Source organism: Mesocricetus auratus, unplaced genomic scaffold (genome assembly GCF_017639785.1).
Source record: "Mesocricetus auratus isolate SY011 unplaced genomic scaffold, BCM_Maur_2.0 Super-Scaffold_100004, whole genome shotgun sequence".
Classification (NCBI taxonomy): Eukaryota; Metazoa; Chordata; class Mammalia; order Rodentia; family Cricetidae; genus Mesocricetus; species Mesocricetus auratus.
In genome coordinates, this window is record NW_024429189.1 from 96,090,298 (window position 1) to 96,114,252 (window position 23,955).

The 23,955-nt window shown below is 48.1% G+C and overlaps 2 long non-coding RNA genes across 3 annotated transcripts in view; one reads left to right on the forward strand and one right to left on the reverse strand.

Moving 5' to 3' along the window:
- The window catches only part of LOC106021033, a 42,737-nt gene that overhangs the window by 4,223 nt on the left and 14,559 nt on the right, over positions 1-23,955 (reverse strand). The window lies entirely within an intron of this gene.
- LOC110340652 lies at positions 2,905-10,782 on the forward strand. 2 transcript variants are annotated; one of them, XR_002382460.2, is made up of 3 exons: positions 2,905-3,221; positions 5,066-5,359; positions 10,331-10,782. It is a non-coding gene; the product is annotated as an uncharacterized LOC110340652 (long non-coding RNA). The 2 variants fall into 2 exon arrangements; XR_002382459.2 differs by lacking the exon at positions 2,905-3,221 and adding an exon at positions 4,021-4,252.

The window sequence follows — 23,955 nt, forward strand, 5'->3', positions numbered from 1 at the left end:
ACTTCTCTGGAGTCTTGTAAATCCATGTGCCTTTCGCTAAGAAAGTTCCCCCTTCAACCGACCCACCCATCCTGTACCTACTATGAGAAGAGAGATTTGTGGCTGATACACCCGGGATGTTCTTGGAGGTCAAGACAATTATGAATAAACTGATAAATGAATGTCACCCCTCACACTACCACAATACCTACTTATACCACTGTGGACAATCCAGTAACAATAGTAACAGCATGTTAAGTGGCATTTATGTTATTAACACTTCTGGGCACACATGTCTACATCCATTTTTCTCAATTGTTCCTCTGGTCAACTGAGACATGACACATAATTATTCCCTTGAGACAGTTAAAAACTATAGGTGGCTCTTCCATGTATAGTCACAGACTTGGGCCTTGAATCCAGCACGTCTAATTCTAGAACCTGCTTTCTAACCCATCACACGATGCCCTGGGTAGATTCTATCCAAGTGAGTGGGTACCACTTTGCCTTACTCACGTCATGTTCCCAGGGCCAAGTACCTACTAACCGTGTATGTTCATAGTAAATAAAGCAGTGGTTCTCAGAGAGTGCCGCCTGGACTCCCAGCATCAGCACCACTTGTATAGTCACAGACTTGGGCACTTGTCAGAGGAGTGAGTCTTGACTTCCACCACCATCTACTTCTTCACACCAAGACACACTAGAATATAAATCCCCTGAACACATGGGTGAAAGTCTTTGGTCCCTGACGGTGACATAGGGTAAAACAAGAAGGTCAGCCAGTGCTGGGACCACCAGGAGTTTAAGCTTGTCCCGATGTCTTCCCTCGAGTTGTTGAAGGAAATGTTTTCAGTTGCAATTTCTGGCCTTTGATTTCGGTCTCATCTGGTAGGGAAGATGCAGCCTGTCAGAGGGAGCAGGAGTTGGAGCAGGAGAATCTATTATTAATTACCATGTAACATTGATGAAGAGCCCACAGGGCACCACAGCTGCAGGAGCAGTGGAGAGGCTGCCTGCTGCCTGCAGGGGAAAGTGATTAGCAACATTATAAAAGGAAATATTCATCCTGGGGTGGCCCTGAGCAAACACCTCCAGGGAATGAGAGGTGCTTCTTCTAGAACCTTCCTTCCTCAGCTGGCATGGCTGCCTTCAGGAGAGGGGAGTTTGGAGCAAAGGGCTGGACCAGCAGGTCTCTATATTGAGTCCTCCCAGTGGTGGCTGCCAAGAGATCAGCAGGGCAGGCTGCAACTCCAGGGGCCAGAGATGCCCAGCTTCACTTCTCAGGAAAGCAAAGGGACTAAAGTGTTCTCTTTCTTTTCTTTTTGAGAGAAAGCAGGAATCTGGGTTTGATGTCAAACCGCCTGATTTTTAAATATGGTTCTCAGTTTGCATGTCACCTTTAAATCTCTCGGCAGTCTTATCTCTATCTTCCATAAGAAGAGACAGAGGCTCACAATTGTCACATACGCGGTGCAGCTGGGCTTCCTGAGTCCTTGCCTTCTCCATGGAGCCACTCAGCCACAGTCACATTCTTGCACTCATGTCCTCAAACACAAAAGGCATTCTCTCATGTTCTGTGTCCCAGAGCCACCCATGGACACTCCTCGTGGGACATATAACCAGACATTAAGATGGACACTCGGTGGCCCCACAACAGTGATCTCTAGGAAGCTTGGTGCCGAGGAGCCAACGTCCTCCAAGGGGCCTGTTTTCAATTTTGGACCTCACATTTCCTAAGTTGGCCCATAGGACTGCTTAATTGCATTTCACTTTGTGTTTTTAGGCCACCAACTAACTGAAATGCCTAAATTCCTCCTCTTCCCTGGGACTTTGTTTTTCTATATGCCAAACAGGACAGTTTAGAGTCAAGAATCAACATCTTAGCCTCATTTGCTGTATGATCAAGCCATTGACCAAGTCAGAGATACTAGCCTACGATTATGGAATTTAACAGGTGATAGTGCCACAATTCCAGGAAACATTAGTATCTAGCTCTGCCTGGCATCTCTGGTGCATCATGCTCTCCCACACTCATGACAGCCCTGGAAAAAGCTGGTCTTGTGAGGGCCATGTCACAAGTGTGGCTGGTGTTCAGTCCCGTGACTTGGAACTGTCTCCTGAGAAGTATAATTTGTAATTCCTGTCATAGTATCAGGAGTCAGGGCCAAATGCTTACATCATGAGAGTGCCACCATTCTTCACGGACTAATGAGATGGCAGGCCTTAAAACATCAATTCTATCTGTTCTCCCATCAGTCTGTCTGTCTGTCTGTCTGTCTGTCTATCATCTGTGTGCACGTGGACATGCTCTCCTTTGCCCTTCTTCCTTCTGCCTTGACAGCAAAAGGCCTGGTCCCTGATCTTGGCCTTCATAGCCCTCTAGACTGTGGTTTTCAGTCTTCCTATGCTGTTACCCTCTAGTACAGTTCCTTATGCTGTGGTGACCCTCAACCATAAAATTATTTTTGTTGCTACTTCATAACTGTAATTTTACTACTGTTAAGAATTGTAATGGTAATGTAAATATCAGATATGCAATCCCCAAAGGGGTCTTGACCCACAGGTTGAAAACTGCTGCTCTGGACCCATAACCGAGCCAGCCAACTTTCTTTCTGCCAGTGCTGGAGATAACACCCATCTACAGTTTCTTAGACTAGCCCCAAACTCACCATCCTCCTGCCTCCACTCTGATTGCTGAGACTACAGCTGCTGCCACAAAGGCTCCCAACTTCCCTGTTCATGAATGCCCCAGTCTGTAGTACTCTGGACGGCAGCACAAAACCGACTAAACTCAAGGGGGAGCAGCTCACACAGTAAGCCTCTGCTTGTGGGTCCGCAACATGTCCTCTCTCCCGTGGCAACAAAACGTGAGATTTTTGGCTCCCTCTAAATTTCTTCACTTGTAATCCAGACCACACCATGTCCCTGAGGGTTGAACAGGCTGCTCTGTTTCCCAGGAAACCACTCTGAGTCTTGAAGACTTATTAAGCACTCCACAAACTTGAGGGAGTGTTTTCATACTGATGCAGCCAGAGCAAGATCCCCAGGGAGGTAGTGAGCTCTCCGTCCCTGCAGGTGTACAAGCTGAAGCCAAGTGAAGAATTCGAAGAGGATGTTGCAAGAGAAATTCCAGCATCAGGAAATATGAACGAACTCCCCTCCCCCCTCCAAACAAACAAATGGCAGTAGTTCTGAGCCAAGCAAACAGTTCTCAGGTTCCCCAATCTGCTGAGCTGCCATGGGTAAGTTACTCAATTGCTCGTTACTCAATTTTAAACTATTAATAGTACTTTCCTCACTACATTGCTGGAAGATTACATCATAAATTAATATGTGTGAAACATTTTAGCAAAATGCCTGACACATGGTAAATCTATACCCACTAGTTACTGCTGTCAGACTTCACATTTTAACTTTGGAGTTAAAATACTGTGTTGAAAACTTCCCTTGACGCTATGTAAGAAATAGTCGAAGGCCAGCTGCCCTGCCTGGTGCCATAGGGCTGGAATTAGTGGAGCCCTGTCAACTGTGCTCCCTGCCTGTGACACCGCAGCAAGGGTTGATATGAGGACACCTGCATTTCGGATGCTGTCTTGAGACCTGGAAATGTGCCTAGTCATCAAAAGTCAGTCTGCTCAGTTCTTCAGTTGAACAGATAGGGAAATTGAGGCATAGAATGGAATGAGAGCTTGCTGAGATCGACAGAAGTTAGGAGACAAGCCCTTTCTAAAGGGCAGAAGGGTCTCCTAGCCACCCTTCCAGAAAACACCCCAGGTGTCCCTCCCAGTACAGACTATGTAGACCTTGGCCCAGAGGGACCCCTCCTCAAGGCCTGGTCTCCAGTCATAGGAAGCAGGCTGCAAAGTGTCCAAAGAGGATGAATATAAGGAGAAGGGGCCAGGAACAAGATACCAGAAGGAGGAGTCTGAGCTCAGAGGGGCCTCAGCCATGAGGGAGAGGCCTAGACTGGTCATTGGAAGAGAGCCTCCAAGTTTGCCACACCCTCCCTTCCTCCTTGCTCAGGTTGGCTGCCCTCTACAGCAGGGCTCAGAACACAATGTGGGCAGTAAGCACATCTGGACCTTTCAGGACACTGGTGGGACCAGAGTCTTACCCAGCAAAGGAGTAACTGGCTGCTAATGAGGCTTGTCTAAAGTCACCAACAGGTCCATGGGGCCTTGTTTCTACCCACAGAAAAACCTCACAATGATGACTGCAGTCACAATAACAACAATAGTGATCTTCCTTTTTAGTCATCACGGTGATAACAATGGTGAGTGTGTTGACTTTTCTTTGATGCTCAAGAAAGGTCAGACATGATTCAGCATTTTTTTCTAGGACTGTTTTTGTTTTCATCCTGGTAAATCCCTTGGGGAACAAGAAGCTCCATTTTACAGTGGATCAAGAGCAGGCAGGGGGGGGGGCTGTCTGAGACACACAGCTGGCACTTGGCAGAGTGGGACTAGATCCTGTAGCCTAGCTACACTACCCATGTCATGTACATATGTTATTAGCAATAAGCGGGCTTTCTTTACAGAAGTGCAAATTATCAGTGTGCATAGACAAAGGGGATTTCTAAGTCAGGGAGCTACCATGTGTGCACAGCTGCCTTCGCATAACTAACAGCTCCTCTTATATTGGCTACAGAGAAGGCAAGCATTCATTTTCCCCTTTGACTAGGAGTGGTCTATGACACCAATCAAACCAGTAAGATTTGTGTATTCAGGTGATACTGTGCATTGCAGAGCTCTTTCAGTGATGGTTATTGCTTCCCCTCTTTCTCAGGCAAAGGGGTGCATTTCCTGAGACCCCAAAGCCATTTTATAACCACAAAGCATCAAGAATGAGGAAACAAGGTACCACCTAAAAGTAGAAAAAAAGGCAAACAGATCTTCAGTTCCCAGAGACTTAGATTTCCTTGCCTTATAGAGCAAATAGATTATAGCCTGATAGTAATACAGTAATATTAATAGTTGCTCTTACTTAAAGCTACATTGCATTCATTCCTAAGTTTCACAAGAGTGGGGCCAGACACACAATCATATTGCTATATATGTGTGTGATCTCCTCTCCTCTCCAAATGTAGCAGCTTCAGGCCTATGCTTGGACCAAGCTCAGAAAGGCGCCTATACCATTGTTCTTCGGCCTCATAATGGACAGCTACCAGAATGGTCTACATGAACAAATTCAAGGATCTAGAAGAATGAAGTATGGGTCTTGCCCTAAACCCACCTGTTGTGAAACGTCCCAGGTCCTGAGAATCCGTGCTACAGACTTTGAGCAAACATCTGGCTTAGCCTATGGTTCCCATCGTGCCACCCTTCCTGTGCTGCCTAGACAGGTCCTGAGGGACAGGATGTGAAATTCCCAGTGTTGTCAGGTGAGTAAAGCCAGAAGTGTGGGGAGCAGGTGAAGTGCTAAGAAAATGTATATTGCTGACAGGCACACAGCCATGTCAAGGACCACAACGCCTCAGACCCTTGAGGTCAGGCTCAGGGAAATGACAAAGCCTCCCCCTGGTCTGTGTGCAGATGCTGTCAGTGTGTATGAAATGTCAACAGCAGCCCCCTCCTCCTGGGTGTTTGCAGCCTGAGACTGGTCCTCTATAGAGCCCTCCTACCAAGATTAACTAAATCTGCCTTTCATTCCACTATATACAATAGACCACTTCCTTGTTCAGCTGTATAAATAAATGCCCTAAGCTTCTGGGCTGCTGCTTGTGCATCTCTGGGGAAGAGCACAGAGCCCACCTGATCCAGCTTTTCTGTAGCTGTGTCACGTGTTTGTCCCTTTCTTCATGCCCCTCCCCACTCTAGTCAGGTCAATTACCAAAGCCACGCAGATCTCAGCACAGTGGAGTCCCTCTTGCCAGAGCTCCTAGCTTAGAGCAAAGCAGACAATGAGGAAGGGGCCAAGAGATCCTCTTGACAGGGCCCTTGCCTTTCCAAGGCATGTTAGAGTTTGCATTACTGGTCCAAATCTCCTCCTCCAAGTGGACCCCAAGTTGCACTGCACAGAAAAGATGAAGAATGGGAAGGAGCTGAGAAGAGACTCTTAAGGTCACCCCTTGTCCAGAAGGCAACTCTATCTGTGCCTGGTTCATCTGTAAGCACTACCTCCCCAATCCTGTCTCTGTTCACTGCGACAGCCTTAACGGTCCCTCAATTAAGAGACCCATTGCTCTCAGTGCTACAAAATTAGCTGCCAGAAGCAACAGCCTCTCCCCAAAACCAGAGTCAAGCTGGGACACCGTGTTGTCAGCTACACAGCACCCTCTGCACCAAGCTGTTGGCACTGGTAGCTAGTTAATTATTCATCCTTCAATGAATGCACAAGCCCAGGGTTTGAGCCACAATGTTTGGAGCACACTCATGTGGGGAACCTGAGTGATGAGTCCAGACCTGTCAAGAAGTTTGGATGTGTCTGCCCACAAAATGTTCCCTGATCCTCCCACTTCATCCCAGTCACAGTGGGGGATGACAACAGCTAAGATGCTTCAAAGATACGAGGGCCAGGCTCTGTTGTTTGTTGACAGGAAAGCCCTTCCTGGTTGCCAGTCCACCTAGACAAGCATTGTTCAGATTCAGCCCAGTGCTGTCAGGCCATTTGTGATGGTGGATGGGGTGGTGGGGATGGGGAGTCATTTCTTCAGGGCCCAAGGTGACTCACACAAGTCAACACACAGGGACGAGGTCTCCTTTGCCACCATGGACAGTGTCAGACTCCTCTCCTTATTTGTTCTTAGACAAAACACCATTCCATCAGATCTGATGCTGTGAAAATAACACAGAGACTCATTCATCTATAAATGTGCCCTGTGCCCCTCTTGGACACTGGGGACCCAATGGGAAGATAATGATAGTGATATCACAGGGCTAAAAGAGTCCGCTCCCTTATCTAAAACCCTGTCTGATAATAACGAGTGCTCAGTACAGAGTGGTTGTTAGTAGTCTTGTTTAGCCTTTACAACCAGCAGGACTGGTGCTACCACTGCAGAGCCCCCCACAGACTTTCCCATGCAGGCACATGCCTGAGCTGTTCCTTTACAATTGCCTTTGGCATTCATCTTCCCAGCCCATGAGGCTTTTTTGAGGGCTCACATCCCTTTCCCCTCATTTCCAGCCCATCCCAGCTTATCCCCACCTGGTCTAGCATACAGTGAGGAATGAGAAATATTTTCTTCATTCTCTCACTCCACTTATTCATTTACTGAAAAAACATTAAGTTCTGTGCTGTGTAGACTGCAGACCCTGCTCTGGACATAGAGGACAAAGTTGTGACCAAGACAGGTAATCTCTGATGCCGACATAAGACAACAGGAAGGCAGGCAGAAAATACACTACAGAAGTCACTCCTTGTCCCCCAGCGGATGCCTGAAAGTTTCAAACCCTATATATGTACACCTTTTCCTGTACACACATGTAAACTTGTACTAAAGTTTAGATTAGCAGCAACAATTACAAACAAAACTATGCATGGGGGAGGGGCTTTAATCTACCAAAAAGAGGACCACCTGGCAGCTGCCTAGTGATGGTAGGAGAGCACAGAACCCAAAACTGTGCATCAGGAGCTGGATAGCCCAGTCAGGCTGTGTGCCCGAAGAGGAAAGCAGAGGTCGGTGGGCTACGGGAAAGCCCTGCGTGAGGCAGAGGAGGAAGACCCTGGAGCACGAGTGAAGAGATCTCTGTGCACGGGAAACACACAGGACAGAGGCCTGAGGTAGGAGAAAGGTGAGGGGACTCTCAGATGCCCACCCTGGGATCCCAACCTTACACTTTGGGTGACAGGAAGGAAACAAGGATGCCTGGAGACTCTTGGGACTTCTGGGTGAGCTTAGGGAATACTGCCGACTCCAACTGCCCCCTGAAGAAGTTAGGAAATGGAGATCAGAAGAAGGATCACTTCCACAAGCACATACAGCTTTCAGAGTCTGGGCTGGATCCAGATCCTACGTCTTCCAGCTCCAGTAAGTGTCGCCTCTACTAAGTAATAAGTATTGTCTCTCTGGGAATCTGACTCAAAGGCTCCCAAAGATCCTGGGTCATACTGATGGTTTCACAGGTTAGGGAACAGGCTAGAGAGGCAGGATTTCAAAGCCTCTTTCCAAGACTCACACTCATCCTCCTGGTCGGAGTGACTAGAACTGAGAGCAGCCTCCAGCAAGGCTCTGTATCTGGGAACCATGGTTACGGCTGCTGCTTGATTGGCAGGGGTTCCAGATGCTTGCTAGTCCTACACTGATGCCTAGAGGTTGCCTGAGAAGCAGAGGCAAAGGCCAGGGGACACATCAGAGGTCACCAGTTGCCACTGGATACTAACCGCTAATCTTTCTCTCCCAAGTGATTCATGTTTGCATGGCATATCAATGCAAAATCTTTTTTAGAGCTCTGAATTAAAAATAAATTTGCAAGCACGTAACCAGATGTTACATGGGGAAAAGATAAATAACTCAGCCTGTCAAGGAACTGCCTCATCTCAGTCAACCCTCTCTCTTTCACAAGGTTTTAATTTTTAATTTCACAGCGGTAACTATAGCAACCTGCAAAAATAATATATTCCATAGCAAAACAACTTTCTTGGCTCAGGCTTGGCATCTCCATGTTCCTGCATTCTCTCCTCTCTACTAACTTCACGTAGTTTGTGCCCAGTGTTGATGAGCACTCTCAGCTTTGGCTTCCCATCCATCCATCCATCCATCCTCCATCCATCCATCCAGTCATTCCCAAGTATCCTTGCCACTCAAAGCCATGGAACTGCTGACTCTGGGTACCATAGTGCTGAGTAGCAGATTCAGCCTCATGAGGGATGACATCCTATCCTGACCTATCCTGACCTAGGCTTTGAGTGCACAGGAGAGTTTGCCTGTGGTTATGGGGGAGCCAATTTGTTCCACGATCGGTGCTGTGTATTGGAGTGAAAGAGAAGAGGACTAAAGCCTAGGATCCAGGTTCAAATGGAGGTGGCCCCAGAGCAGAGTGCTCCAGCCAGGAAGGGGCAGAAACAGTGTCAGCAAACCAGTCACCACCCTGGGCAATGATGGAGTCTTTCTACCCTGCAACGATGGAGTCTTACCACCCTAGGCAATGATGGAGTCTTATCACACTGGGAGTTCTGAAGCCAGTTCCTGGCATGCCCCAAAGCTGGAGGGACAAGTACTCAACAGCAGTCAGAGGCAGTTCTTAGGGGACTTTAGTTCTCAGGGGGTCTTGGGAGCAGAGCAGCTTCTGGTGCCAGGGAATCCTCACAGAGACTCATATTAGCCCTCTGAATCAAAAGGCAGGCCAGTTTATTACACGATGTAAAGGACTTGGGTCCCTTAAGCCAGATACTTCTTTATTATAATGTGACATCTTAGACTGTGTTGGGATTACATGGCTCTTTCTCTGTCATGCTTTGGGAATTGGAACTTAGGGAACCAACATAAAAGCACTGGTAATGTGGCTACTGTAATTTTGGGGGAGGGTAAAACTAGACTTTGTTTATATGGAAAAGCAAAAACACAAAAAACAAAGAAAGAGTCACTTATAGGCATCTGGACACAGGCTCTGTGACAGGAAAGAAAGGCCAAATAGGGGTGGGGAGTCATCAAAAGCATTGAGCCAATTGGCTTATTGCTGATCAAGTTCTTTCCCTGAGGGAGATGTAAACGATATCCACCCTTCCTTCTTAGGTCCCAAAGCAAACCAAGATGTGGTTCCACCAAAGTTCACTCTGTTAGCCTTACTTACAGAGCAGTGGGTGAGAAAAGTTCACTCTGTGAGAAGTCACAGGCGGGAGCACAGGGAACCTTAAAGCAGCCACAGTAGAAGGTCTGAACCCAGCAGGAATGATGCCTGTCTCATGGCTTTGTAACTGAGATCCTTCATCTAGTCCTAACTCACCTCCACATTCTAGCCCAGTGGTTCTCAACCTTCTTAATGCTGTGCCCCTTTAATACAGTTCCTCATGTTATGGTAACCCCAAACCATAAAATTACTTTCGTTGTTACTTCATAACTGTAATTTTGCTACTAAATGAATCATAATGTAAATATCGTATATGCAGGAGATCTGTTATGTAACTCCCGTGGGGGTCAAGAGCCACAGGTTGAGAATGGCTGCAGTCCTTCTAGAGACCTCAAGGCCACATGCAATTAGGGCAGAATTGCATACAGCTGGTTGGGAGGAGAGGCTGAATACTCGGGTTGACCATTCCATAGCCTTCATCCTCCCCCCACCCCCTGCCCCGTTCCTGCTTTGAAGAAATGTCAAGAGTTAACAAACCCAGCTGTGACAATCTTTTGTGAGCAGGTCCAGCCCTTCTGAAGACAGTGGCAATGTTGATTAGAGGATGGTCTTGTATAATTCTGCAGGACAGGAAGTGATCTTGAAGAAAGCCTGCTGTCTGTGATGCAAGCAGATGCCCTGGAAGCTGGTTGATAAAGGTTTGACAAGGCTAACATGGCCAGAATGAAAGCAGACCCAAGGCTATTCTGGACCCGTGCTGGTAAAGGACTCCTGTGGCTGTGATCAATCCAGGATGGTCTCCTAAGACCTGCCCAGGGTAGGAGCAGAGTTCTCCCCTCAGTCTTTGACGAAAACTGAAATGCAGCAAGCAAGCATGTTGAGTGGGGAAATTGTCTGAAACAGACATGCTTGTGTGAAGATGCAGCACTGTGGTGTCTGAAGGAGGGCTAAGTCATTTTTCTGGACCTCAGTTTCCTCTTCTATAAGATGTGGCTCACAGAAGTGACTATTGTACTTACTCTGTTGTACTTACTTATGGTAAGGAGGCAATTAAATGATACTCTTTGATACCAACAAATTGCCTAATCAGTATTACCTATGATTTATATTTTTTAGGTGCTCAGCCATGGGGATCAGCAATGATTAAACAGGCACGATTCCTTTCTTTGTGCTGCACGCAGCCTCGTGGGCATGCTCAAATGCTTTATACAGAAATTAGGAGAAAGTAATATAAAAACTTATTAAGTATGGCCTCATTTGTTTAAGCTGAAGGGATGTACACTAACACAACACTAGTTAGGATGAGGTCATGCATTGAAGGTGGATTGCATTTTTACAGGGATTTTCTGTGTATTTTTTATATTCACACTGGATTGTGATGTTTTGCATCATCATTTTTGAAAAAAGTAGGGAAATAAGTGTATTCCTTTCTCTGACTTGCCACCCATCACAAATTCCATAGCTTCCCTAGGAAAGAGCACCACCACCCCGAGGGAACACCAGCCTCTGATGGTTCATTTCAGTGTACTGTTGAGGAAGGGGAGGTCTCCATCAGAGCCATGTTGTGGACTGATAAGAGTGTAAGAAGAGTTTCACCCTCTCCTCAATGGGGGCCAGCACCTGAAGACAGCCCTGCCAAGCTTTAGGGAGGCCTGGGCTTACCGATATCTGCAGAGATACGGCTATGGTTTCAGCACCACAGGGGGCAGCTCTGGGTGCATGCCTGCTCAAGCCATGCTCTCCAACAGATCTGTCTGTGACAAACTGGCATTTTCTGGGTTCCTGTGACTGACTATTCTGAATACAAACCAAGGAAGAAGGAGGAGGAGGAGGAGAAGGAGTAAGAAGGAGGAGGAGGAGGGAGGAAGAAGAGGAGGAAGGAGGAGGAAGATGGAGGAAGAGGAGGAGGAGACACTGTTAACACTGTAAAATCATATGGTCCGCTTCTGTCTTCTTTTAGGAGTTCTTAACTGGCCTTTGATAAATACGTTAGCCATCTATGTCTGTCATTTATGTCCAGCTGCTCTTGGATAATTCCCATAAGGTGTCCACCATGGGCTAGATAGTATTGCAGACTTTTCCTGGGGAGATGCAACACACGCACATCTACTCTCCCAAAGAACAGATACTACCGAAGTCCAACTTTGTGAACCAATGAGTTATACAAGAATATAAGTGAGGGCTACCTATAGGAACAGAAATGATTCAAAGACAGCTGCATCACCAAAGCCCACACAACGTGGATGGCAGTTCACAAAAGCTGGAAGCCTAGAGTGTATGACATAGCCTGTAGCAACTCAACAGGTTGGAAAGTGTCGTTTCCAGGTGGCTCAGGTTGCCCTGTCTTCTTCAGGGCAGCTCTGCTGGTCTTGGTTTCTTCTGGGCAGTATGTCTGGGCTCTGCTTCCTGCAAGCTTCTGGCCTTGCCTTCCCCTGCTTCTTTCAGGCATCTCTGGGGCCTGTCTGCCAATCTTTTTTGCTGACTCTCAACAGTCTTTACTGTTTATATACTCTTGGGGGAGGGTCCTAGTGAATCTGATCATTTTCAGGGACTTCCTGAAACTATTTTGAGTTGTTTTCTTCTGATATTAAACTTAGACGAGCTTCCCTGTAGCATGTCACTTCCCCCTTAGAACTTGTTGTCTTAAGAAGTTTCTCTCCAAAATAGAAAGTTTTAATCTCAGAGAAAACCTCTACACAACAATAGTCTGAGTCTATTTGAGTCTCTAGGGGAAAGTGTACTTTCAACACTATAGGGGCTTTTGTCAAGATACACAAACGAGGTGGTCATGAGTTCGGCATAGAAACAAAATCTAGAACTGAAAACTGGACAAACAAGTGGGCACATACTCACTGCACTGGAGAAAGAAAGCCTCTCTCCCATCGACTTGATAATCTTGGAGCACGTAAGTTTGGGGACACCTGTTAATGGCCAGCCTCTCTTCTAAATGCTGGAAGCTTGCAAGCAGGATAAAGGCAAGTAGAGATAATGGCCCTGTTGGGTTCCTTTATCTAGTCTTTCCTAAAACCACCTTTCAAGAACAAAAGTAACCCTTCAAAGTTGGCTTTTTCTCAGCGATGACTTGTGTTCCTCAACAGAAGCTGTAAGGATAGTGATTGGCACACCACAATAGGTACCTACTAGGTGGAGGTTTGTGGCCATCTGGAATCCACGGCAGCTTCAAAAACACACTCCTACCCTCCTTGTTCAAGACTTAGCATCACTTTCCTCTGTTATATGCATCTAGAGGAATTGTGGGTACTGATACCTCATGCCTCACTCCACATCACAATGTGTGTCCCCACACAGACCAGATAAGTCAGCATTGAGGCTCGTTCTAGCAGCCCTAAAATATGTTCCATGTCTTTCCATGCCCTGCCTTTCCTTCTCTCTTTTGGTGGGGTGGGACACAGAAGAACTAGGAAAGAACTCAAGATCCTAAAAGATGTCAGAACTACTGGACAGACTTGCTCAGATCCCTGATGACCATGAGGAGCTGACCACAGCCGTTATCCTTCTTTCAAAAACATAATATGGTAACACCTTGGAATCTAGCCTAGAGCTCTCATCATGAGGTCGTCTCAGCCTAATGACGGCAAATATTTATTGAGCTCCTAGTCTGTGCTTGCCTAGACCTCATCCCCTGTACTACTCTTTATCCTGCACTGCCCATGATTGCCTCTCTCCTCATCTGTCTTTTCCATATGGTCATGAATTTTCCAAAAGACAGGTCCTTATCCATCTTCGTCTCTGCACCATGCTCCAGGTATCCAGTTAATTGCTAGGCACACTGTCAGTGCTTAGTAAGTGTTGATAGATTGAATTTGAAAATGACCAGTTGCACAAAGTTGCTGTGAAGCTTAAACATTGTTCTGATGGAACACAGGAGGTTATAGGCAAATATTCACAGAGGGAAAATGAGCTAGGAAAGACAAATGTGGATTGGGCAAGGTTTTCATGGGAGGGCATATTTCAGCCATGCTTTATCCTACCTCAGACTCTTAAAGAACTCGTTTCTTTCTGGTCTTTCTGGGTAATCACAGACTGCAGAGGAGCCTCTATCCAGAGGCTCTGGGATGTGGCAAGGGTGCCACAACACTTCAATAAATAACTCGTGGAAGGCTTGTGCTGTAGGAGCAGACTTCTCACCCTTGCCTGGGTGTGGGATGCCTGGTGTGCCTCAAGGGAAAGAAATCTTCTCTCAATTTCAAGTTTTATCTTGAGAAAGGTTAACTCTTTATACCCTGTCCTTGCTCCAGAAAGGTAGCCCGAGCCTGCTGGAAAAATGTCCAATGGCCACACCCTGGTAGGAAAGTTATGCACCATGTCAGTGACAGGTAGTGCTTATTGTTAACTTGCCGAGATTTAGAATCTGGCAGGATACAAACCTGTGGGGGATCAGTTAGCCTAGGTTAGCCTCTGGGCATGCCTGATCAGGTACACTGATATGAGAAGACCCACCCTAAAAGAGAGAAGCATCATTCCCTAGGCATGGGTCCTAGACTGCAGAAAAAGGAGGGAACTGGCTGAGCCCCAGCATCCATTGTTCTCCGTTATCCTGACTTCTGGCTGAGGCAACGTGATCACCTGCTTCAAGTCCTGACACCTTGATTTCTGCATCACGATGAACTATGCCCTCACACTACGAGCCAAAATAAACCCTTTCTTCCTTTGGTCAGGGTACTTTAGCACAGCAATGTGAAAAGTAACTAAGACAGTATCCAAACAGCATAAAAAGTAGTTCACTGCTTGAGCTCTGGAGTCAAGCTGCTACGGTCCAGTCCTGGCTTCATGAGACCTAGGACTGCCTTGCATCACTGATCTTGATTTCTCACCTATAAAATGGGATGATGATATTCACTAATACCCACACTGGAGGTAACTGCATTGTTTTGCTAACTAAAGGAATGATTTTTGAAAGTCTCTGTTTTCATTTCTAATATGGTAGCTTCAGAAGATAAACTCATATAAACAAAATTCTGCTTTTATCTCATTTGTTTTGCTCTCATTAATTTTTAAAAGAGCATTAAAGGTCCGTAAGACCCAAATGTTGGAAACCATTATCTTTTCAAAAGGATCACTCAAACCATGTAGATTCCCGTAGTCCTTAATATTCATATGACACTTGCCCAATAATGGGGACAGATGTCGAAGTGTCTAGGTCACTTCTAGGAAATCCCCCATCTTCCCACACAAACCTGAATTGTACAACCCTAGACAAGTCACTTCTCCACTTTGAGCCTGCTTCCTCATCTGTAAAAAAAGGACATTATAATATTTACCTTGTAGTTCATGCAAGCATTGGATGGGCTAACACAACTGCATTATTAATACACACAATTAATATACCACAGAGTACTACAGGTGGCTGCAACAACAGAAATCTATCTTCTCAACAGTTCTGGAGGGTGGAGTCCAAGATCAAACTGTTAGTAGAATTGGTTTCTGTGGGGTGCTTGTCCCTTGGCTTACAGAAGGCCATCTGCTCCCTGTGGTCTCATAGGTCTTCACTCAGAGTATGCCTGTGTCTGATCTGCTTTTCAAAGACATCTTGGTATGGATTAAGGGTCTCCCATATTACCTCATTTTAACTTAATTGCCTCTTTAAAGACCGTGTCTCCAAATACAATTGCATCCTAAAGTACTAGGATGTAAGAATGGGGAGGAGGAGGAGGGGAGAGCACAGTTCAGTGTATTAAAGTGTCTAAAACATTCTTCCCTGGGGCCTCAACTGTACTTCTTTCTTCTCCATCAGCTTACAGCCGAGGCCATTAGTTTGGATCATTAGACCCTGTAGGGATAAGTCACTGGGTGCCTGGGAACAGGGAATGACCTCAGACAAGGCTGTTCTCTGCTGACGTACTGGGCACCTACCACACACACACACACACACACACACACACACACACACACACACACACACACACCCTTACCTGCACCTTTGCCTTTTCTGAGCCTCAGTTTCCAAAACTGGCAAAACTGGAGAAAGTGACTTGTAAAGTAACTAATGCCGTGAACTTCCGTCTCTGTTGTCATCTTTATTTGTGCAGCGACTGCTTACACTAAGTACATATTATGAGTGAGGTGTAGTGCTAGGGATACTGTGAAAATCCTGCCCCTGCTGGAGCTGATGTTATCCTGGGGACTGGAGACAGCAAAAACACTAAACAAATCTGCAAGTACAATGCCTAGAATGTCAACAGTGATTAAATACTGAGAAAGAACAACAATTAAAGCACAGAAGGGGAGTGGGGATGTGGTAACTGTGGCGGTGGGGAGCACTTGAAGTAAGAAAGTCAAGGAAAGCCTTACTATGGATACAGCAAGGTGAGGGTATCTTGGCATTTATGGATCTCCCAGAGGACTGTCTTACAGGCAGAAGGGCCATGAATGGGCACCCTCCTCAGACCCACAAAAGTGTTGCTGGAGCTGAATGACCAAGGAGAAGACTGGCCTCAGGAGAAGTAAGAGAAACCGCTCCATTCAGCCTGGACAGAACTTCCCAGACTACAGAAAGGACCAGACTTTTTCTCTGTGGAGAGCACAGGAGTACCCTGAGGGCAGGAGGGAGTGTAACCCCTCTCAGGGTATAACCAGATGACAGAATGAGATGGCCATGGAATCCCAACTCATAGAGCTCTTGGTCTTGGCAAACTGGCCAGATTCCTGCTCCCGCCCTCCAGCCCTGAGCAGTGCCACCCAGCCACCTGGGCCGGCACCTTACAGGCACAGTCATGCTGCCAGCCTGTCAGCCCTTCTCCTGGTCCTTCAAGCCTCGGTCGAGATCTTGTTCCTCCCAGAAACAGTCTGAGAGCACTAGCTCTGCTCTCACCTCCTCCACCCCCATTTCTGAGAACCGAGAGGTAGTTAGGAAATAGGCCTGGGAACCCAAGCACGGGGTTGAAATTCTTTCTCTCTACTTAGAGTCTCTGTAGGCCAGTCATCATCTCTGTAAAATGTGAACAAATGATAACATTAGACCCAGGGTAAGTCGAGTCCCAAATATCTGGTTCTGTAAAATGCAGCACAGTACAGTCACAGTGTTAATAGACAGCACTTTCAGCTGGTCTGTGCTGTTGCAGTAGAAAAACCAAGAAACTGTTACCACCAAGAGAAAAAAATCTATGATCACAAAGTTTGTTTTCCTACCAGCTGCCCCACCCCCATTGCAAGTCCACTCACAGCTGAGAACAGAAACTGAGAGGCGTATAGCTGCTCAGCACCACCCAAATTTTGCTGTCCATCTGCCCCACATAGTTGTGACTCGGAAAAATGAGCCCATACTAGATACATCCTTGGGAGTGTGCCTGGAGTATTCGGTACACATAGCTATGGCACCAGCATCCATGCCACACGGGAAGGTGTATAATAGACACACAATGCTCACGGTGAGTTGTAGCCACATCTGTGCCGAAGAGACTTGGGAATGAACTCCTGGGGTCTCAGGATGGAGAATTCCCTTGGAAGTCTAGTGGTTTACATCCCATGATGATTCTAATGTTTAGCAGAAACCACTGGCTGCCTCTCCTCCCCCTTGACCTAATCCATCAGTTGAGGGCAAAGGGTGATAGAGCCTCTCCCCCATTTAGGTAGTAAGTGTTAGAGCCAAGATTTGAAGGTGGGTCTGAGCCCTTGAGCTTTTTCCCTGAAAGGAAGCCTAGTGGTTAAAGTGGTCACCCCTCCAGAGCAACCAGGAGGGTTGAGGGGTCAAAGGTAATGTGTCCTCCCTTGGATTTCCTCATCCAGAAAATCGAAGCTTCAGACCTCCTTTGAGAAGCTGGGTGGGGATTAAGGAGGAGCCATGTTTGGAGTGACAGGTGTCCCCCTTCACTGAAAGCTTGCTCTCCCTTGGCCCCGGGCACCGCCCCCTGTCTCTGCTCCCTTCCATTCTTTGCTTGTTGCCATCTCTTCTGGGGCATATGTCTAGCTTTCCCTTTCTTGCTCCTGTCTGGGCCCTAAACCCCAGCCTTACATTTCCTGCTGCATAAACCTAATCTGAGCCTAGGCTGGTCATTCTAACTAGTGCTATTTCCAAACTTAGCCTTCTAAAACATTCTCCTGGAGAACTCCCTGAGTGCAATTATGGTTCCACTCAAGAGTACAGGATTCTGTAGGCGAGGGTGTGGCCAGGGAATCTGCATTTTTAAGCAGGCCTTCCTAGGGGAGAGAGGGGGGCTCTTGGATTGTACTCTCTCTCAGTTTCCTCATCTGTAAGATGAGTGGACAGAACCTCCCTCCCAATGTTGCAAAAGCGAAACGATTTGTCTACAAACAAACATATCCTTTGTCCTGGCTTAGTTTTTGTATGATTGCTTTTGTCTGCCCTTCCCATTCTGTTTCTGTTAGGTTTGTATTCCTTTTCTTAGTTCCCCACTCATTACCTAAAGCAGACCCAACTCGAGTGGAAATGGAAACCCCGAAAAAGGTGTGGGGCGGGGTAGGGTTTCTGTGAGAGTTAGAGGTCACCAAACCACCTAAGTGGCCCTTCTCACTCCTGGAAGCCTGCACCCAGCAGTCCCCTACGATGGAGCATCCCCGCCCCTGCAGCCTCCACAGCCAGGAAGCCCAGGGAAGAGGAGGAATCTATTGTGCAGGAATGGCCTGCTGCTATGGAAACCAGCGCTCAGGAAACTCAGCAAAGATACATTCTGGGGAGCCGAGTTGCCTTGGGGGAGGGGAAGAGGCCAAACTGCGCCTCGGACTTTGCCCTCCCATTACCCGTCCTGTGATGCTGGGCAAGTCACTTAACCTCTCTGAGCCCTCCTTCCCCTCACTGGCCTGGGAGCAGCAGCCCCCATTAACAGTGGATAATCCCAGCCGCGAATGACTGAATGTCGCGCTGCGGCTTTCAAGACTGAAGATGGGCCAAATTGCTGTGAGCTTTCTTTCATTACTGCAAGCTCAAAATATTCCAGTGCCAGCTTGCTGCGCGACCCTGTGCCACCGAGGACCGGCAACGATTGCCATGATTGAATTCCCTCTCTCAGAGGCACTGGGTCCACCCTTAACACACACACTACCATACACACACGGATGCAGAATGCACACAGGTGCTGAGCTAGGCTGCCCGCAAGAAAGCTCAGGATCTGCAGGGAGCTCTCGCTCTCGGTATCTCTCCATCTGAAGCACCATGATCAGGACCACCTGAGGGCTTTCCTTGACTGCCCACTTCAGGAGACCTAAGTTCAAGCCCAATAGCCCGACCCTGGAGGCCCCTAGCATCTCAGCACTGACCATCTCCTCCATGCATCATCTCTGGATTTATGAGACCCTTTCCCAAGAGGCAAGAGTTTCTTTTTTTTTTTTTCTTTTTTCCACAAATCACCAAGCATTTGGCCCACTTAGTTCCCTGTGAGGCTAGGAAAGGAGGAAGCTAAGGGCATAGATACTCAAAGTGGTGGGAACTGCATAACCCACCCAAGGAACATCAGTGAAAGTTCTACCCTTCCTGTGCCTAGCACACACCTCCCTGTCTACAATAATGTCACACACTTGAACTCAACAAAAACAGCCACAGCACATGGAGATCCCACCATGCACTGCACGCTCCCATCCGCCCAGTGTCGGGAGTCTGAGAACCTGCTGTGTACCTTGTCGCCTCCTTGACTTTGTTCATATGGTTCCCTTGCCCCCCAAATCCTGCTGCACAGGTTCCTATAGCACTGCTAAAATCCCCTAGCACTACTAATCCTCCTCAGTTTACAGAGAACTTGAGCCCAAGGTCACACTGGGTATGTGACCAGCAAGTCTGCTTCAGAACAGAGCTCCAGGAGACCTGAACCCAGCAGCTCCAACAAGCATCAGTGTATGTGTTCCTTCCACCAGCCGGGCTGTTTTCTTAACAAACATGCTCCAGGCAGACAGCTCAGTGCTGGGGACCCAGGAACGAGCAAGGGCAGCTGAGGTAAGATCATGCAGCCAAGACAAGCAGACGGATGTTAAACAAGTAATTACAAGCAAGGTGGATGCTGCAAAGGCGCGGCCCAGCTAGACCTCCAAGCTTGACACAGCAGGACACCTGCGCTTCCCATTTGTGGGAGGTTCTGGAGCTCTAAGGTTGGTCCTTTAGGCCCTGCACAGAACTTCCTTTGTAAAAGCCCCAGGCCTACAGACTCAGTGCCTGGGGGCAGAAGGGATGCTGGGGGCTCTGAGAACCACTGCACAGACCTGACTTGTGTGGGGTGATGTTTTCTAATCACCCACCATATCCCAGCCAGCCATCTGACAGGTAGGATTAGCCCTAGTTCACAGATAAGCCAGCTGCGGCCTACAAAAGTCGAGGGCCCATTTGCTAATTATGCTTACAGGAAACAGGGGAAACAACCAGCTCCCAGTGGGCTGATCTTACCCAGGATCCCTCCTCACTTCATGACAGCATTAAAGCAACACAGAATTGGTAGGCCTGACGGTCGCGCTGAATGGGTGTCCACTCAGGTACCTCCAGTTACCTTCAACCATTTGTCTAACCGGTCTGTGTTGCTTCCCATCTGTGGCTCTCACATGATGGTTCTTGTGAAGGTTTTCCCTCTGAGCCTGCTCTCTTTTCCTCTCCATCTCCATCCCTCTGCTCAACCACATTGGCCTCTGGGGCTCTTCTAACAGGCAGGACCTGACCCTGCTCACAAGTTGTACATGCCGCTGCCTCGGCCTGGAAGCCTGTCCTCCCCGCAGCTCTGCCTAGAGACCTCCTTGGCACCCTGGCAGAAACTGCTCCTTTGCCACCACCCTGGATGCCACTCAGCCTGTGTTTTTCTCTCTTCACGGCCACCAGCTCCCACTCCCAGCCTCTTGCAGCAGAAGGGGGAGGCTTTGTTTCATTCACTGTTGTTTCCCAGCCAAGGCACTTGACTAAGGCCACCCGGAGTTAGCAAGCCCAAAGAAGCTCATGCCAGACCTCTGTGCTTCCATGGCCTATGCATACCCTTGGCAGCTCAGAAGGGGAGCCCTGTCTCTCTAGCCATCTGGTGGCCAAGTTGGTTCTAAGCATACCTGCTCCCCAGTCAGTCAGACAGCAAGGCCTGTGCTTCACAACTATACAAACAGGCTGCACACAGCCTTCCTCCTATACAGAAGACTCTGGAGAAAGGCACTAGATTCCATGGGCCTTTTTCTCTAGCACCCTGGAGCTGACAGGCAATGGGAAACCAGGCCTAGCCTTGGCAAAGTCTTGCAGGGGCTCAAAGCCTAGTGCCAGGTCTCTGCCAGCTTCCCTCCCCCCAAACAGCCTCCAATTGTCCCAGTAGCTCCCAAGTTCCCTGAAGTCCTTCCAGAAGCCACTCTCTCATGGGGACACTCACTCTCAAAGGGACCCCAGGAAGGCTGCTTCCTGCTGGACGGGCATGGTGGTCCTAGCCTCATAGGAGTCCCAGGATTTCCACAACCCACTGAGAACTCACAGCCCAGAGCTTGGCAAGGACAGAGAGCCAGAGCAGGCCACTGCTCTTGGCATTTGTATGCAGGTGCTGACCCCAAACAAGAGCTAGACTCCATCAGCGCAAAATAAAGCCCTCACTGAAAGCAACCCGGAGAAGACAAATCCAGGCAAAGGGAACTGCCTGCACCCTCTGACTGGTAGAGAATTCTCCATTCTCAGGCCACACCCAAGTCATCATCTGTAGGGGTTCCTCGGATAGGCTCCTCAGGGCTCAGATTGCTATGGCAAAGATCCACTTATCACCCATAGCAGTGCTCTAAACCCAGTGGTAGAGCATCTGTATCCAATATGGCACCAAAAGCTTTCTAAAAGTCTCAGCCGGGGTCTATCCTAATTAAGGGACTTGGCTTATATGTTAGTTACTTTTTTGTTGCTTTGACAAAAGCATCTTAAGGAAACGGATGGTTCTTTTGGCTACAATCTTCCATCTTCCAAAGCAGGGAAATGGTGGTGGCAGAAGCATGAGGTGACCTGCCACATTGTATCCACAGTTAGGACACATAGAGAGATGAAGTTGGAATACAGCTGTGTTTTTTTTTTTTACTCACTTTGGAACTCTAGCAGGTAGCATGGTGCTGCCCACGGTTGGAATGATTCTCCTCATCTCAATAATCCACTCGGGGAAACACCCCCCCACACACACAGATGTTTGTCTCCTAGGTGATTCTAGATCCTGTCCAGTTGGCAATCAGCATTGACCATCACAGTTAGTCTGCCTTTGTTTTTCATGGTCCTCGATGGTTCTGCAACATGCCTGAGTTTGGGAATCACCTAGAGACAGTTGTGACACAGCAGAACTAACTTTTCATTTGTCTAGTAAACAGGTGCTTTGTTGGGGCTGTCCACGTGGGATCCGGAGGCAGTGATGAAAATGTACTTAGTCAGCATGTTCTGTGTGCTACGATTTCTCTGAGGTTTTCACACTCACTGAATTCTCACTACAACTCCTCACGGGAGATGACACTGTTCTTTCTCCATTTAGCGGATGAGAACAGCTTCATGGGGTGTCTCCGCTAGAAGATGGCAGAGCCAGGCTACAGACCTAGGTGGAGGCAGGTCCCAGAGCCACTTACTGTCTGTCCTATCACTTCATCCTGAATCCCATAGTCTAGTGGAAAAAGATCCCATAGTCTAGTGGGAAAAAAACATTGTTGACATTCAAGAGGGCATGCCCCCAAGGAAGGTGCTCTATGGCTGGGGAGGCACAAGGGGTTCCTAGACAATAGAAAAGAACCCGATGGAGCTTGGGGGATGACGCCAGCAGAGGACCTGGGTTTGGTTCACAGCATCCACACTGTAGCTCACAACCATTTTTAACTCTAGTTCCGGGGGCTTCAAGGCACTCCTCTGGCCTCTGTGGGCACCAAACACATACATACAGGCAAAACACTCGTTCGTATACATAAAATTAAATAAATAAACCTAAAAGAAAGGAAGGAGGGAAGGAAAGGGAGAGGATGAAAATCTTCTGTAGGTGAGGCCCCGGAGCATTGGTCTCGCAGACAGGTAAGAGCTGAGCAGGTGTGGTGAGAATGGCATTCTCTGCAAAGAGAGTAGCTATACAAAGATGCAGTTATGTTCCCAGAAACGCCACGTGACAGTCACATAGATTCAGTGCAGATCTTGGTGACGTGGAGGGTGAAGGGCTAATTTGCACCCCCAAAGACATCGGAGGAGCCCTTGAAGTGTGGAGGACACAGTCTTGTCCCCAGGAAAACTACATGGGGTACAGCCTGACTGCACTGGAGCAGAGACTGAAGGCAGAGATCCAGGTCCCAGAGGCTGGCCGGACCCAACTGAGCAGTGACAGTAAGAGGCACTGCTGAGGCAGAATGAACAGGGCCTTCCCAGAAGAAAGTGGGCAGAGAGGTTTGGGGAAATCTTGGAAACAAGCAAGAGTATCTGGCAGGGGGAGCTAGTAGGTAGGTGTGCTGAGTCTGGGCTTGGAGCAAGTCCTGCTAGAAGTGAGAGGTCTCTGGAGAAGTCAAGCAGGATCTTTAAGGCTAGGGACAACACAGTGGCCTTCTGGCAGGTCCCAGTACCAGCTTTGGCCCCTACCAGGTAGCCTCATCGTCTATCACCATCATGCCCATTTTCTCGCCTATCTGCACCTTTGAGAGGTAAGTGGTGGGGAGGGCTGCCAGCCCTGCTGGCCTCTAAGAATCACAGTCAGGGGAGATGTGCCCACTCTCTGGGTGATTGATACCATAACCTACCAGGTACATGTTCAGGGCCCTATATGCCCACTTGAAGGTTGCCTACAGGCAGGTACCTCTCACCTCTGCCTCTGACAGGGGGGTGTCAAAATTGCATGTAACCATGTGGCAATTGAATATGCCAATGGTTGCACTCTGTGGACCTCAGTCCTGTGGATGCTGAGTGTTCCGTGTACACCTCTGTGTAAGATCTGGGGCCACTCCTTACCCATCTTTATGCTACAGAGTACCTCTGACTGCCCTCCCCCTTCACTGTCCAGCAGCAGCAATTCTGCAGAACTGGTGGGGTACATGAGGAAGATGAGGAAGTGGGAGGTGAGAGGATGGAGGGGGCCCCACCCTTGATGGAACCTGGAGGAGGGGCCTGGGACTAGTTTGCAATATCAGAGCTGCAGAGCTAGCCTGGCTACAAAAGATACACTATCAGATAATGGGTAAAGTGCCTTGTTACTTCATTGACAAAGACTGTCTCTGGGAGTGGCCCAGGGCTTTCAGAAGCCCATATCCTCCATAGGAGCTGATGATGACAAAGGGGAGCTGCCATGGGACAGAGAGGTGTCGCTGATGGGGGGCCCCATCCTAGACTCCAGGCCCAGCCCCT